The sequence below is a fragment of the Anabrus simplex genome, chromosome 13 (genome assembly GCF_040414725.1).
Source record: "Anabrus simplex isolate iqAnaSimp1 chromosome 13, ASM4041472v1, whole genome shotgun sequence".
Taxonomy (NCBI): domain Eukaryota; kingdom Metazoa; phylum Arthropoda; class Insecta; order Orthoptera; family Tettigoniidae; genus Anabrus; species Anabrus simplex.
Window position 1 is genome coordinate 47104595 of NC_090277.1, and position 15199 is coordinate 47119793.

Here is a 15199-nt window from a genome sequence, read left to right on the forward strand (position 1 = left end):
TACTACTACTACTACTATGTACTTTACATTAGTGGTAGAGTGTCAGCCTCCAGATCCCAAGATAGCGGGTTCAAACACGGCAGAGGTAGTCGGATTTTTGAAGGGCGGAAAAAAGTCCATTCGACACTCCATGTCGTACGATGTCGGCATGTAAAAGATCTCTGGTGACACATTTGGTGTTTACCCGACAAAATTAATTAAATCTCAGCCATAGACGCCCAAGAGAATTTCGGTTTACTCGGTCTGCCATCTAGTGGGCCTAGAGTAAAACGGAACGTCGAAATTGACGAGCAGACAGCCAGATGTCGTCAACTTGAAATGTCTGTACACGGTAGCTGAGGCCATACGATTATTATTATTTATTTATTTATACAAAATAACTGGATCTTAGAATTCTCATCGCTAATCTTCGACTAATTTGGGAAAATACATCTTTGAACTTACTGAAAATAAGCCCTAGAGGATCACTTGAAGGAATACCTCTGTTTAAATTTAAGAACGTCATTGAGATAAGTGAGATGTCTTTGGAAGTACTGGAAAGGTACGAAAGTACCTCAACTGGTGAAGATACTGGTGCTGCTGCAAAAGAACTGTAAAGGATATCTTCACCATCATTTTTTTTTTCGGTACTATGCGTCCCATCGGCAGTCATGGCCGACCCAAGACATTTGAAGGCTTTCATTTTCTGCAGGTCGATGCCGTCGATGTGAATGGTGTCCATAACATTTTTAAATCGCGATATAGCGGAAACGGGAAAATCTGCCACGAGAATGGAAATCTCTAATGTTGACAAACAGGGTATTCTACACCCTAGAGGCAGTGACTAAGAAGGAGCTGCTATAAGTGTGAATAACTCGGAAATAAATAATCATAAGATGTTCAATTGTATCTTCCATAAATACATCAACCTAAGACAAACCAACGGTACACAGAGAGGTTGAACAATGCCTTGATCGTTCACTAGCAATCAGTAGCAGATTGACACCCAGTTATGTACGACTCACACACAGAATTGTGAACGCCACAGAGTACACAATGAGAAGCCAAATACTCGTAGGCTCATATTTAGAATACAGACTCATAACTCAAGAAAGCATCGCACGCCTGGATATTGTTTGTAGGACACTGTTGGTCTGGTACAAAAAGTCCGTTTTCTTTTGTATTAATTTATGTCGGTTCATAAAGTTCCAAGTGGCAATGTGTTGTTGTTCATTAAAGGTGACATGCAGTGAATTATTTTAAAGGGTTACCTCATACTCCGCGATGCCACTGACGTAACGTTCTATAGCAATACCACCGCCGGTTTAACGATGGAGCCAAGTTGCACTCACTTTGAAAGAATTATCATCCAGTTGTAAGCACCGCGCCTTTAGAAATTTGATCCTCTGTAGGTTACACTCTTTCACTATTGAATTTTCTGATCGTAGTTGCTTGAATTCCTGTAAAGTTGATTTGTTTATTTCCTTCATTTAATCCTTGATTGCCCTTTCAGTTTGACAATGTCTTGCTCCTGTTGAGAGGTTTGTATTGGCCAGGAAGGTAGCAGCGAGGGTTAAGAAACATCGCAGGCACTTACGTCTTTGCCAGCCAGAGAGGTCTGCTGAGGCAGAACATGCCATACATAATGACTATCAAATCATTTTTAATGCAACTTCCGTCATTTGTACAGAAAAACGTTTCATACCTAGAATCATTCGTGAGGTGATAGTAATTGCTAAACTCCCGAATAATTTAAACAAAGGGGACGGCTATATACTGAGTAAATCATGGCTACCCACCATAGTTAACTCTTCAGCATCTTTCTCCTTGACTCTGGAGGCCTTGGAATGAACTACATTTGTAACAGGGTCTCTCTATCTTGAGTCTAGTTACTATAGAGTGACAGTTGCCGCTAAATATTTTGTTATTGTTCTAAAGACGATCCTGGTTGCAGGTTCGAAACCTGTCAGCATACAATATTACAAGACTTAACATCCCCAAAATGATATATTTAGTACGTTTACATGGGGATTGAGATCGAATTGAGTACACTTATCGTACTGAATCCGCCAGGCAACATCGACGTATACGAACGATGCAGAATAGTAAAATCGATATCACCGCTTAGAATTTAAAAACGCCAAATGCAGTAGAAGCCCAGGAGATAACTATTAGTTTTGAAAGTATGTGTGGTATTCCAAATGTAATTGGTGCAATAGAGGCAACGCACATTCCAATTTTACCCCCAACGGAAGGGTTTCGTGATTTTGTTAATAGCAAGGGCTGACCGTCTTATAATATGATTGCAGATCATTTATACAGGTTAAATATATTTACCGGATTATTATATTTGTTATTTCGACAGAACTTTCATGATGATGATGATGATATCATCAGAACAAACACTGAGTGTTTGCGCAGTCGTTTTCAATACAATCACAGCACGATCCGCTTTAACTCAATTCGAACCGAGTACGATACGATAAAAAATTTCCCGTATCGACCTTGAGACTCAGTCCGAACCGAGTCCCCGTTTACATGGCGTTTTCAATGCGGGAAGTGTACTCAGATCGACCTGAATCCTGCATGTAAACGTACTAATTGTAAAGTCCTTCAGTTTGTAGAGTTGCCGTTGTTCACTGGGGAGCCATGTATATGTAATTTATGCATCACTGAAGACCAGGGTCGATGATTACATTTCTTCTTGTTATGTTTAGGTGTTCTTGGAAGTACACAATAATTCAAAACAATATACATACAGTATATATATATCTTCAAAAGATATTTCTCTAGATTTTTTTCGCCTGGAAAGTAACTCGGCCAAGGAGGTCAACTACTGTAAGTGTAGAAGCTCTTTCATGACATGATTTCACAGCTTACTTACCAAAAGATGGTCGAAGGGGTCACTCTGGGCGGGGGTGGGGTTGGGGGGCGGCTCTGAAATATGAGAGAAAATGAAATGTTGACAAAAATACACGTGTATAATTTTATTCTTAAGAGAAATTCACTTTCGTTTATGAAAGTTAAAAGGAAAGTGTTCAAATAACACGATTTTCTCCTAAGCTCTCTTAATAGTTCATTTTAGAAATTAGTGTTCACCGAAAATTTCCCCCTGTGGGTGGGGGCGGTAGAATAACACCCACGGTATCCCCTGCCTGTCATAAGAGGCGAGCCCAGGGGCTCTGACCTTTGGAGCGCGGGCTGGCGACCACGGGGCCCTCAGCTGAGTCCTGTCATTGCTTCCACTTACTTGTGTCAGGTTCCTCACTTTCATCCATCCTATGCGACCTTCCTTGGTCAACTCTTGTTCTTTTCCGACCCCGACGGTATTACATATGGAGGCCTAGGGAGTCTTTCATTTTCAGGCCCTTCGTGGCCCTCGTCTGCCTTTGGCCGATATCTACCCCCTGTGAGTGGGGGCAGTAGAATAACACTCACGGTATCCCCTGCCTGTCGTGAGAGGTGAGCAAAAAGGGCCCCAGGGGCTCTGAACGTTGGAGCGTGGGTTGGCGACCACGGGGTTCTCAGCTGAGTCCTGGCATTGCTTCCATTTACTTGTGCCAGGCTCCTCACTTTCATCTATCCTATCCGACCTTCCTTGGTCAACTCTCTTTCTTTTCCGACCCCAACGGTATTAGGTTTACGAAACCTAGGGAGGATTTCTTTGGCCGATATCTTCATTTTCGAAGTGCCGGATCCCCTCCTATTTTTTCTCTCTCTGATTAGTGTTATATAGAGGATGGCTGCCTAGTTGTACTTCTTCTTAAAACAATAATCACCACCACCACACCTCCTCGTATCCTTTCCATTCCCCCCCCCCTCTTATTAGTGTTAATTAATAGAGGATAGTTGCCCAGTTGTACTTCCCCTCATCACCACAACCACCAGAATCATATCCGAGATATCTACTCTTATTTAAAAGACTAGACCTCTCAGCTGTTGCCCACCGTTCACGAACTAGGAACAAGACAACTTGAATCCACACCAGACAATTTAATAAATTAAATACGAAGTGGTGCAATATTATTTCAGGCACTCTAGCAACTCGAATAATTTAAATTCAAAGCACGACCCTGTATAGTAGATCAGATGTCATCTGGTAAGTCACTTCATCTTTTATCCAGATTAATATGCTGTCAGACTGAGATGACAATGTCGGCAATTCGCTATTTCGCTATTACCCTTTGTACAAAATTTGATGAAACAGAACTTAATCGCGCTTCAATGGCTGATAAAATACGCCGTCAGCGTCCCATAAGCTGCTAGAAAGAGAGAGAGTGTGTGAGCGAGAAGGACAGAGATAGAGTATGGCAAAGCTTTAGTCTTGTGTATTACAGAAACATCCATTAACTTAACTCCATACTAAACCCATCCTACTGGGGAAGGATATTACAGTTTGAAGGAAAAGGGTGGGGGGTTGGAAAAGAGAAGAGGGGAGGGGTGGAAGAGAAACTACTACAGCAAAATATGCTACATGAAGACGCATAAAAGGGGGGGGGGGAAGGAAATGAAAACACAGAGAGAAGTAAAGAAAGAGTATATATAGAAGAAGAAAAAAAATACTTCTTAGTAGATTTCTTTTTCTTTTTCTTTTTTCTTTACTTGAAAAGAAATATTCACGTTGCTTGCGTAAAAAGAAGATATAACCAAGAAAATGTATATGAAGAAGAGAACGACTGAATATTTTATGACATACTATATTCTCTCCTTCGTTCCAATTATTGAACCTATATATCAATGGTAGACATACGCGAGGTTCGCGTACCGTATGAGGCTTGCACACAGTAGATTCGTTTTAAAGGAGATACCTGGTTAAGGGATGTCTTTTATATTGCATGTTATGAGTCTCATTCCGTATTGACGGCTGTCACTTTACAATAGCCAACGGCCGTAGCCATGTTCAAACACCGGATCCCGTGTGATCTCCGAAGTTAAGCAACATTGGGCGTGGTCATTAATTCGATGGGTTCCCCCGTGCTGTTGGTGGGCGTAAGGGAATGGAGGAGCGAAAAGGAACTGGCCACCCTACCGCACGTAAACTCCGGCTCAGGAACACCTCTGCGGAGGTTCGGACCTGCCTTCGGGCAGAATAACCCTTACCTACCTACTTTACAATCATCTTTATGTTATCCTCCTTTTCAATATCTACAAAAGTATCCATCTGTGTTAGATGGGACGATGTCTAACCAGACGTTTCGGCTTATCTAAAAGCCATCTTCAGTAGAAACCTTAAATGTTACATATATATACTGTACACTAACAAATAAAACACTGAGAAAATGTTGCAGAATTCAAAGAACAATGATCATGATTGACACTCAGAAGACATCTGTTGATGCTGAAGTAGAAATCCCTCTCGTCTAAACTCCTCTGGTATAAATAAAAACTTGTTTTAGGCCTTTTTAACCAGAGGAGTTTAGACGAGAGGACTTTTCTCCTCAATATCAACACAATGTACCGAGCTTGATAGCTGCAGTCGCTTAAATGCGGCCAGTATCCAGTATTCGGGAGATAGTAGGTTCGAACCCCACTGTCGGCAGCCCTGAAAATGGTTTTCCGTGGTTTCCCATTTTCACATCAGACAAATGCTGGGGCTGTACCTTAATTAAGGCCACGGCCGCTTCCTTCCCACTCCTAGCCCTTTCCTGTCCCATAGTCGCCATAAGACCTATCTGTGTCGGTGCGACGTAAAGCAACTAGCAAAAAAAATCAACACAATGTCTTTCATGTGTCAATAATGATCGTTGTTCTTTTAATTCTACACAATTTTCTCAGTGTTTTATTTGTTAGTGTATATATGTAGCATTTTAAGCTTTCTACTGAAGATGGCTTTTAGATAAACCGAAACATGTCTAGTTAGGCACTGTCCCATCTAACACAGGTCGGCACATTCGTATTGGAAAGGAGGATAAGAAAGTGTTTCTATTGTAAAGTGTCATTTCTAATATACTAACAATAACAACCTCTATTCCAGATTCTCGGCTTAATGATCAGCGTGCTGGCCTTCGTTTAAGAGGAATCCGGGTTCGATTCGTGGCCGGGTCGGGGATTTCAAAGCACACTTAATGACATGCTTTCTTTCGAGCAGAAAGGGTGACTGAAATGAAATTTGATGAGGAAAATATACAATTCTTTCGCAACATGTACATACAGGGTGGTGGAAAACATCATGAGCCGAGTATATGACAGTTGGTCATACTGACAAGTAGAAAAATTACGTCAATATCTCGCGTCGTTGTTATTTTATCAGCTACTGAAGTCAGCCAATCACACCGCTTGGCGGGCGAATTCAAATGGGCTCTACAACGCGGTGTTGCTAAATCTTCACGTGGCTTGATCAGGTTTTGAGAGTCATGCCGAGAAATGAGCTTCAGACACGAACACGCCGGGGTTTCAGCCAGTGCCACCGTAGCCTGCTTGCTGTGGGCCGAGCCTATCAGCAGGGGGGTCCTTGTTCAAGTCGCTCCCCTGGAGAAGTTTATTTCTTCTACTGGCGCTCTCAAGCCGTACATAAGCCACGTGTAGATTTAGCAACACCGCCTTGCAAAGCCCATCTGGAGTCGCCCGCGAAGCGATCTGATTGGCTAACTTCAGCAGCTGATAAACTAACAAGGGCGCGAGATATCTACCAGATTGCCATCCTGATCGGTCCGCCAAGCGCGTTTGACCCCAGTGTCTTACGCCTTACGCTCCCTCCTATCCCCCTCCTCCCCCGCCCTAGGTCTAGGGGCTCATGCCCTGGTACTTCCCCCTTCAACCCCATGGTATCCTGAGGATTCGGTGGTCTCCTCTCGGATGGAGACATTCGTGAGCCCCCTACCACGGGAGCCATGCCCAGAGGGGACATAACTCGGTACCCGTGACCAACTCATGGCCCCCCAGGGAGAAGGTGATCTCCTTTCGGGCGGGTGTTCCGCTGACTGTCCTGGCGAGCAGTCGCTGGGGTTTTCTGCCTGCTCCGTGCCCCCATCCTGGCGTGGTCATGCCCCCAGCCACCCCACTAACCCTCCCTCACAAAAGGGCTCCCTCGGTGGATCGAGTACCCCTCCCCCCGCCAGTATTTACTAATCCAGCATCCAAGCATAACCCCGCCAAGAACATCGCCTTCCCAACTCTCCTCCTTCACTACATCCTCCCCTTCTTCTTTTGAATAGCATAACAACTCCTCAAGTTTCACTGACAGGTAAGCAACATTGGGCGTGGTCACTAATTGGATGGGTGACCATCTCCTTTGCTCTGCTCACATAGGCTTTGAGCCGTCATGAATAACCTAACTTACTCCCATTATCGGGTAATCATGATGCCCTTGGACCCTGCTGCCCAGTGTCCCAAGGCGACTTCTTTTCACCCCTTAGGGTGCAGGTCATATTCTGACAAATTCGATTCTACCAAGGTACCACCACCTCCGATAACCATTCTGTCCAAACTCCAACCAGTCGAAAGCAGCACTCAAGACCGAAAGGTCGTAGGGCTATAACTTCTCAAACGATCTGGGCTCCGCACACATATCCGTTGAGACGCGTGGTCTGTCTGTCTGTATATTTTTTGAAATTATTTATCAGTATGAGCAACCCTCTAATGCTCATATACACTGTTTACGTTGCTTCCGATCACCATGTACGTAAATGTCGCATAGTGCATGTCATTACAGAAAGTCACGTATTCAAAATTGCGGCTGTATAATGTACACATATTTGCCATTTTCCTTATATAACATTTATGAATATCAATATATTTCAAGTCACTGTGGAGAAGAGGAAAATAGTGGTGATAACAAGAGAAGAAAGAGAAGTCACAGCAGTCTAGCTTGAGCAAGCGGTGAGTGTGGACACGTTGTGCAGTGCGTGCCGTGAAGTATGGTGGGAGTAGAAGCAGGGAAAGAATTTCAAGAATGAGTTGGAGAAAAAAGAAGGGATGGGAAAGATGGGTGAGGCGGTACTGGTAGCAGTAGTGATAGTTGTGCTCCTGGTCATGGGGGGGGGGGAATAAACCCCGGCCCGAATACCAGTGGCAACTCTAGCTGAGAAGATTTGGCGGCAATGAAGGAAATAGTGAGGGAAGTCATACAAGAAACCTGCCCTTGGGACCAGATGAAAGAAATAAAGGATATGATGAAAGAGCAATCAAAGGAGATAGGGAATATGAAAAAATGGATAGAAGCAAAGACAGAAGAATCGATTAAAAGAATGTGTAGTGATGAGAACGAAGTATAGCTGTTAAGAGGGAAAGTAAAATTTCTAGAAGAGAAGGTGTTGAAGATGAAGAAGGAAGCAGAAGTGTACAATTAGGAGAGGGTGAAGAAAGAGAAGTCAAAGGAATCGTTAGTGTCAGGGGAAGAAACCTTGAGATTGTTGAATGCCTCAAATATTTGGGAAGTGAAATAATGCAAGATGAAAGGTTGGATAAGGAGATCAACAGAAGAGTCCAAGTCCGAAATACGTTCTACCAATATGGAAGCAGCTTGGTGTGTAACAGAGAAGTTCCTATGAAATGTAAGAGAGAATGTACAAGATTTACTATACCCCTATATTACCATATGCACCAGAGACGAGTATGGTAGGGAAGACAAGGACAGACAGAGCAAGAAATGTTGAAATCAGGAAAGGAACACGGATATAAAACTGAGTGATAGGATGGAGAAGAAGAAATTGAGGTGGTTTTGACATGTTTTGAGGTTGGAGGGGGGAAGGATACCAAAACAAGTGTTGAAGGATAAGATAGAGGGGAAAAGGGAAAGAAGAAGTCACCGAGCAAGAGGGATGGACTCTATCAAGAACAGTATAAGAAAAGACTGGAATGGAATACAATTACTGAAGAGGAGTGCTGGAAGGAGAAGCAACGGTGGAGAAGTGCCATCAACACCCCGACCTTGCAGGAGCTGGACAAGTATGTTGAGTGCTCAAACCGAGGGCTGGTTTGGGACCTCAACAGTTCCGCCATCAGCCATCATGGCGTCAATGAAGAGGCGTATTAGCGACATGAGGAGTGAGGCACTTTCCCGTTGCTTTCCTCACCAAGCCAGAGTTGCTATTACATCTCAGTCTGCCAAGCCCACTGAAATGCCCGCATCAACCGACCCTAGGAGCAACATTTTCACACAATTCTTAACAGGGACTGGCTGCATAAGGAATGGCATTACTATCATCACGCATACGTCGGTCACTTTCACATTGTCAAAGCCAAGGATAAGACAGAGACTGGACAATGAAAGTAACAAATTTGTTCTAACCCACACCAGAAGACATAGAGCAATATGAACACTAGGTCTTGCCAGCAGAGGCATAGCTGGACAAAGGGAAATGAAAATGATTAATATTTTTCAATGATTCTTTTTTAAATCTACTTATCATTGATGTATCTACAAGATTTAGTAGAATAAGTGAATTATTTGATTACTATTTTATGGAGTTGTTTTAAGCACAAACATTTTGTTCCAATATCCACCACCGGGCGAGTTGGTCGTGCGGTTAGGGGCGCGCATCTGTGAGCTCGCATCTGGGAAATAGTGGGTTCGAATCCCACTGTCGGCAGCCCTGAAGATGGTTTTCCGTGTTTTCCCATTTTCACACCAGGCAAATGCTGGGGCTGTATCTTAATTAAGGCCACGTCCGCTTTCTTCCCATTCCTAGGCCGTTCCCGTCCCATCGTCGCCATAAGACATATCTGTGTCGGTGCTACGTAAAGCAAATAGCAAAAATATATTTTTAAATTAAACTTTAAAAGGCAGAGCTTCGGTTCTACTACGGGTTGTTGTTCTCTACACACTTCCCCCTGTGGGTGGGGGCGGTAGAATAACACCCACGGTATTCCCTGCCTGTAGTAAGAGGCGACTAAAAGGGTCCCAAGGGCTCTCAACTTGGGAGCGTGGGTTGGCGACCACCGGACCCTTAACTGAGTTTTGGCATTGCTTCCACTTCTTTTGCCAGGCTCATCACTTTCATCTATCCTATCCGACCTCCCTTGGTCAACTCTTGTTTTTTCCGACCCCGACGGCATTAGGTACCGAGACCTACGAAGTCTTTCATTTTCACGCCCTTCGTAGTCTTTGTCTTTCTTTGGTCGATACCTTCATTTTTCGAAGTGTCGAATCTCTTCCATCTTTTCTTTCAGATTAGTGTTATATAGAGTATGGTTGCCTAGTTCATTTCCTTTTAAAACAATAATCACCACCACAATCACCTCTCTACATCCTTCAGAAGAGTACAAAATTTTAACTGAGTATCTTGAAAACCCCGCGAGTTATCAGGGAAACAAGTTTGTAAAACATGCTTTAAGCGACAAACTCACTCAAGTGTTGGAAAGCTTCTAGAATTTAAAAGGCTAAGGTGAATGACGGCCCTGCGCTCTTTAGGTCATAACGTGGAAGATATTGTAGATATCGACGAAATTCCAAAAGTGGTTCAAAAAGATTATTTCGGAGCACATGAAAAAAATGAAAATGACATTTTTGGACCGACAAAGGTATTTGTCCCGCCTTAACTTTCATTAGTTAATTCTTATGGTTCGGAGACGGAGTGTTTGTGTGCCGTCTTCAGCATTAGAATTCATCTGGGATAAGGCCTCATCCTCATAGAGGCGAAGGTCACCTGCACGGCTTCATCTCTTACGACCTGTATACATTCTTCATGTTGAGACGGGTGTACATTTTTAGGACCCCGGGTAAAGTCTAATTTCACGAAACATTTATATGTCTCGATTCACACTGTAAAAATTGAAAGGACTGCAATGTCAAGATATTCATTTGATCTGAAAACAGTTTTTTTCCCCTCTCGGCTGCATTCAAATTGATTCCGTAACGTCCGAATAGATTCCTGGTTTCTAACGGAGGATATGTCTGAACTGATTCCTAGGTTTTAAGGAGGGTACGTCAGAAATGTTTCGATGGGGTGGAGCCACTACATCTTACTTCCCATTTTCCATAGACTTACGACTATCCACATGTTGTAGGTTTGGTTTAAAATGTGTGGCTTTCCAGTGGTTATCACTATTAAAACGTAAACTTACAACTGCCAGATAAAATAGAAATAAACTTCACCCTATTCAGGTGACAGAAACTCGTAGCAATTCTTCCGTAAAAACTCATAGCGTGTAATAGTGCACACTGACTGAGCAAATGTCGTGGGACAGCGGAGCACTGATGCGCAGGTGTGTTGTCTGCGCACCACACGCCCCCTGTGCCAGCGGCAGTTGTATAGGAGACCTTGTCAGCAGTGGCTGTGCATGTGACAGATGTAACATGGAACGTCGTCGTGAGCTGACAGCGTTCGAACGGGCTATGGTAGTCGGTGCCCGACGGATGCAAAGTGTGATTTCGGAAGTGGTGCAGGAATTCGGCTTCACACGATCAACCGTGTCCAGGGTATATCTTGAATGGCTGAATGCGGGTGTCACCGTCCACAACAGAAGAACGGCCGGCCGTCCAGCCACCGTCGATGACCGTGACCGGCGACATCTACGTCGCATTGTCAATAGTGACAGACGGGCAACCGTGCAACAAATCACGGCTCACTTCAACACAGGCCGTGCTAGACACGTCTCCCAGTGGACAATCCGTAGGAACATGGTTTCTATGGGGTATGGGAGCCGGCGCCGCACACGGGTGCCACTGTTAACCCAACGTCATCGGGCACAACGACGCGCATTTGTCACCAGTCACCAGGGATGGACATTGGAAAAATGGCGTAACGTGATATGGTTGGACGTATCACGATTTCAACTGCGCCATGCCGATGGGAGGCACCGTGTATGGCGCAGACCACATGAAGCGATGGATCCCGCCTGCCTCGTAGGTGTGGTCCAGGGCGCTGGTGTCTCTGTTATGGTCTGGGGTGCATTTTCCTGGTATGGAATGGGCCCCCTAGTTGTTCTGGAAGAGACTTTGAATGGTACGCGATATGTTGAGCTGCTCGGAGACCATCTCCACCCATTTTTGGCCTTCCAACGCCCAGACGGTTCTGCGGTGTTTCAAGATGATAATGCGCCGCTACATCGCTCCCGCGTCGCCCGGGAATGGTTCCAGGAACATGCAGCGGAGGTCCAACGACTGCCATGGCCACCCAGGGGCCCCGATATGAACCCTATCGAGCATATCTGGGATGTCCTGAAACGCAGACTCCGTGCCATGGATCCTGCACCCACGAACAGACCGGCATTGGCGGCCGCTCTGCAAACGATTTGGTGTCAGCTGCGTCCAGAGAACTACCAGGGACTTGTCGATTCACTTCCACGGCGTCTCACTGCAGTTTGCAGGGCCAGAGGAGGCCTCACACGCTATTAGGCGACTATCCCATGACATTTGCTAAGTCAGTGTAATTTGTCAGATTTTCCATTTCTTGTATCATGAAATTCTTTTTAGAACGTTTATTTTTCGAAGTTCTTTCCCTTGCTAATTCGCAGCTTAAGACCGTTTTCACTCTATACCGCCTTCAAAGTTTCTATCGAGTGTTTGGATGGCGGTGGTGGTGGGGGAGGGGTGGCGCAAACGGGCGTTAAATCTAATCACGGAAAGTGAGGATTACGTAATACCACAGCCTTCGTGATGTAGGTTCATATGAAGCGACCGGCAATACACGGCCGGAATTATGAGAAATAAGATTTTACATATAAGGTTGTAATAGTGGCATGTTCTTAAATAAGTCATTTTTTAATAATTGCTTGCTTCATTGAAAATAAATTCCACACAGAGGGACGTACAAAAAAAACACAAATTTATTCAACAGATAATTCGGAACCAAGGTTTCTCAGTCAGTTTGTATATTGATTTATAACTATAAACTATAATACTGGTGATTCCGATGGTTATATGACATCCAGCTAGAGATCGGCAAGGCGGGAATCACTTCAAACCAACATTTAAAGACAGTACGGGAATCAAGAGGGATAACAATTAATTTGCAAGGGGCGCAATATGGAAACACCGTTCCTCCCTCAGGACAGAGAAAGCCCGCTTATCCTTTCACCTCGTGAGGGTAAACTTCTTGCTACAGACAGGACTTTTTCCACTTCCCATTCTGATTCGAATATTTAAAACAGAACAGAGCTAATAATTTACTCGTGTTTATGTTCCAGGAAACTTAAATCCATGTAGCAATGTCGTTAATAATTCAATCACTCCGACACGAGGACTAAAAGACATACCCTTGCCCAAAACATGGACGTCTATATTGAATATTATATATAAAATAAGAGTTTTATCTGTACATTGCTCAGAATGTAAAATGAATGGTATTTGTGTACCTGTGTTGTCCATAGTAACAAGGAAATGCATGTTTTTAAATTCCTTCATGTCTGTCTGTCTGTCTGTCTGTCTGTCTGTCTGTCTGTCTGTCTGTCTGTCTGTCTGTCTGTCTGTCTGTCTGTCTGTCTGTCTGTCTGTACGCGAATCACGGAAAAAATGACTGAAGGGGATTTAATGAAAATCGGTATGTGAAGTCGGGGAATGAGGTAGTACAACCTAGGCTGTAAATAATGTTATTCATGCTGAGTGAAATGGTAGTTTAGGGGAAGGCCTGAAATTGAATTCTCAAATATTTAAGTTATTAGTGACTACATAACTAGCGTTATACAGAATTAAATTTCCGATCATTTATGCCTTACACATACTTACCGTATTGGTTTTGATAACAGAGATATTCATGAATTTCAATTTCTGTTGCTAAGTCCATTTCAACACCGAGCCACAAGAAAATGGGTGAACAGAATTTAGTGAAAATCAGTATGTAAAGTTTGTGAATACGCTACTACCGTCTAGGCTACACATAATGGTTATTCACGCTAGATGAAATGGTAGTTTAGGATAAAGCCCCTAAATCTTTCCCTTTACATACCTATCGAAAAGTATTACTTAACAAAAGTTATACCAGGTGTATGCCACCGCCGTCTCAATCTCTATATAGGATTGAGACGGCGGTGGTGTATGCATAACTTAAGTCTTTCCCAGTTTCACTAAAATATGACGCCAGTTAACAGTAGGCAGCGTATGAATTTGACATATATACGTCAGTTTGTTCGCCTGACATAAACCTACCACCACACAGCAGTTGAGTCCGCTAAACACTAGCGTCTTCAGTGATCATGCCAACGTTTGTGACTGAAAAAAGAACATCTGCGGCACGCATTGCTTTTCTTATTTAATCAAAAGAAAAAGGCTTGGAAAGTCATCGTTTGCTGATAGGAACAAATGGTGAACACACTCAATCGATTAGAACACGTGAGACATTGTTTCGACCATTTAAACGTGGTTTTCTATGTGGAAGACAGTGCGCGCTCTGGTAGACAACAAAAGTGCGAATACGAGCAATTGTCGGCGAAACCGTTAAAGCGCAACGCTATCGGCAACAAATTATTGATTTAAATCACGCACTGATCGAAAGACGACCGAAATGGGCCAGAAGACATGAAAAAGTGATTTTCTTACACGACAATGCGTCGTCTCACACAGCAATATCAGTGAAAGACACTTTGAAAACGCTTGGATGGGGCATCCTTCGGCACCCGCCGTACTACCCCGACCTGGCACCATCGCATCAATGGGGCACGCGCTCTCAGAGCAGCACTTCAGCAATTTCGAGGAAGTTGGAAAATGCCTCGACGAACGGTTTACCGCAAAAGACAAGCAGCTTTTTTCTGGCATGGTATTCATAACCTACCTGAAAGATGGGCGAAGTGTGTAGAAGCCGATGGACAATATTTTGAATAAACAAAAAATGAATTTCCCTTGAAAATTGCGTGTTTGCTTCACCACAAAAACTGGTAAAAACTTATGCATACACCTGGTAGAGAATATAAGTTCCAAATATTTATGTCTTTACCATGCCGACTATGATAATTATTATAATTCTTTAATTTAGACATTTGTTGCCTAGTCCATATCAACGCAGAGCATTGCTAACATGGAAAGACATTTAATCGTGAACTGGCGATTGTTTTCGCCATGATTATCTTAAGGTGTAACACCGCGTGGTGATCGGTCCGTATCGACAAGGAAAATTGTAAAGATGATTATGAAAATGAGAAAAAATCGTAACGGAACCGCTCGCTTCAAGAATAAGACATTACATTAAATGCTCTAATATCACAGATTCGGCAGAAAACTAAATGTGAAGGCCTACAATATAAAAAGCTAATAAAACTGATCAACATTGCATTGACCATTGTTATAATGTAGAGATGGCTGAAAAATAACGTAGCAGTTACTTTGTCACAGTTATATGCCTGTCAC